General features: G+C 29.9%; 1 long non-coding RNA gene across 1 annotated transcript; it reads left to right on the forward strand.

Moving 5' to 3' along the window:
* The first annotated feature begins 821 nt into the window (after positions 1–821).
* On the forward strand, positions 822–2,644 carry LOC130463882 (uncharacterized). Its single transcript, XR_008924071.1, has 3 exons — positions 822–1,030; positions 1,119–1,219; positions 1,572–2,644. It is a non-coding gene; the product is annotated as an uncharacterized lncRNA (long non-coding RNA).
* The last annotated feature ends 218 nt before the right edge of the window (positions 2,645–2,862 follow it).

Consider the following 2,862-nt stretch of genomic DNA (forward strand, 5'->3'; position numbering starts at 1 on the left):
TTATTTTCTAATGAAACTATATACTTCAAATTAATAAACACCAAGTTAGATATATGCATGACATTTCTGTATTTGATGTTTATGAGACTTACGATATCATGTTTAATTCATGGTTTTCTCAATGTTTTAATTGTTATTTTTATTCCAGTATAGTCCATAAGAAATAAAAGGAAACACAAAGATTTAGTTGTTTTAGACTGCATGTTAACATGTATTTATAAATTAATGTGCATAGATAAACAACAAGTAGTGGTTGATTAAGATGGTAATGAGAGTTATTCTCTAAAATAATTAGTGGTTGGTTAAGATAGAAAATCACAATTTATATAGATTGGAATCGTGATAGTTGGTCTTGTCCTTTAGTATCTTACGAAGTATATGAGTTAGAGTGTATAGACGTATAGTGAATTGATTAAGCCAGAAGAATTAAAATCAAATTGAATTTGTAATTGAAAGCTGACGGAGAAGAGTGGAGAATCGAATTAAATTGTAACGGTAGGTTGAATGGGAGGGGAGAAAGAAAAAAAAACACGAGAATTAAAGGGTTATTATTGTGGAATTAATTAGGGGTTAAAATACAAATTTGTAGATAATCTTAGGGGTATGGCTAGGACCTTTAATTTGTCTTCACTTTTTAAGTTTTTTTTTTTTGAATAGTCTTCTATGCACGTGATTCATGCTTGCAATTTTAAAACGCACATACAATAATATCAATACTACTATTTAATAAAAGGGATATTTAAAGCCCATCTAGAGAGCCACGTGTCCCATTTTGTTTTTTCTTTTTCTCATTCTCCATTCTCCTTCTCTGATTCTTCCCATGTCTCTTACTCTCCCCTTCCTCTCTTTACGGTTACCCACCTCCCAAACGACACCTTCATTCAGATTTCAATTTCCTGTCTTTTATCCTTCCCTTCCCCAATAATAATTTCAAAAACCGCTCTCATTAAAATCCTCTCCCACTAATTAATTAATTCCTCTTTCTAGATTATCCTGTGTTCCAAAATTGCTATACAGTAATGGGATTTTGGTAAAATTTTCATTCTCGATTTGGTTATAGATTTTGATATTTGGATTTTAAATGCAATATAATGGTGTTGTTATTGTTGTTGTTATAGGTTTATGAAAAAGATGAAGAAAAGAGGAGTGATGGGCTTTTCAATTGCGAATAATGAAGAATTTGGTATCTATTCTGCCATTGAAGAAGAAGAATAAAATGGTATTGCATTTTAATAATTCGTTTTCCTTATGTTTTGTTAAAATTTTAATTTGCATACTTATTTTGGGCGCATTTAAATCGGAAAAGATTGTGCTGTTGAGTTGGTTGTTAAGATTTTGATATTTTACATTAATTGGAGAAGAATTTCCTAATCCTTTGTAATTGTTGATACTTTTTCTGGGTACTTATCATTTTTCAGGATCAATTTGCAATATTGGTAATATATTCTTTGTTCTATTGATTATCCCGTATCTATTGGAAATTGATCGGGAATTATCTGTTAGAAATTTATAAATATTAGTCTATTTTAGCCGAAAATTAATCGAGAAGTTCGGGCTTTAATTGCAAGTAGGTTATGAATATTTTGAATCTACAACAACGACAGTAGTCTGGCGAAGAAAGGATGGGCGAAGAATCGGATCTTGACAAAGTTCGTTCTCTCACAAATCGAATTGAGATTGCAAAGATGCGGAGTATTTTCATTAAGAACAGTATAATGGAAAGCACTTCATCAAAGTAATCAATCCCATTGTTATTCATGGACTTTTATAGTTGTATGGCTGGGTTTTGTTGTTGAATCAGGCAAGTTCTATATGAAATTAATAATCGTCTTTTTCAATTGCTTTTTTGCCAAATTTTGTTGAAGTAATGAAAAGGTTGTTGTTGAAATCAATTATAAAATGGACATCTGACATAGAAATAAGAAATGTTAATGTCGGCCTCTTTTGGTCATTCCGTGGGTGTAACCACGACGGCTCCTATCTTAGATGACGTTGGGTACAAACGAATCAGTATATGTTCTGGGTATTATTAGTTTACCGATTATTGGTTTAATTGATTTGTTGCCATTTATTTTTTTTTCAAATGAAAAATAATAATTGATTGTAGGTGAAGAGAAATAGCGACGTTTCAATGTGTAAAATATTTGGGTTAAATTGTTTAAATAACTGAAAAGGGTAACTGATAACTGTTCATCCAAATGTTCTCAAAATAATTGCCTATATAAGGATTTATGCACTCAACTTAATACACATTATGTCATTAGAAATCTGAAAATTTTAGTTACTCCATTGTTCACCGTTAACGATAAGTAACTCAATCGTATGTGCTTCATGTCTCATTTGTAATCGGTTTTCTGAATTTCAAGTAATTTTCTCAAAATTCTCGAACTTTATTGTTGATAGGAGAATTTTGTACATATCCACTGGGTTTATTTCTTAATTTGTTCATAATGTATTTTAATATTTTCTGTAAACTTTAATTTGTTGTCCAGACAATTTCAACAAGTGTGATTTTGATATCCCATAAATTGTTTTCATCTCAAACTTAAATGATAGCCATGGTCTTTTATTGGAAATATAAATATAAATAATTTATCAAATTTGGTTGTAATTTTTGAAACTTCTTGTGTTCTCTTCTATGATTGTTTCAGGTAAATGACTTATATTGGCAAGGAGAAAAACATAAGGTTTTCTTGAATTTTCTTTTCCATTTTTTATTTCAGTTAATTTTGATATTTTTAAAATACAAGTTCTTTGTATTTGTTTCTTTGAATTCATGTATTGGAGAATATAAAATTATCTTCCTGAAGTAATCCTCATGTTTCTGGTGGAAATTCATATGGGGTAAGAGGGTTTTGTTTC

The sequence above is a fragment of the Spinacia oleracea genome, chromosome 6, assembly GCF_020520425.1.
Source record: "Spinacia oleracea cultivar Varoflay chromosome 6, BTI_SOV_V1, whole genome shotgun sequence".
NCBI lineage: Eukaryota > Viridiplantae > Streptophyta > Magnoliopsida > Caryophyllales > Amaranthaceae > Spinacia > Spinacia oleracea.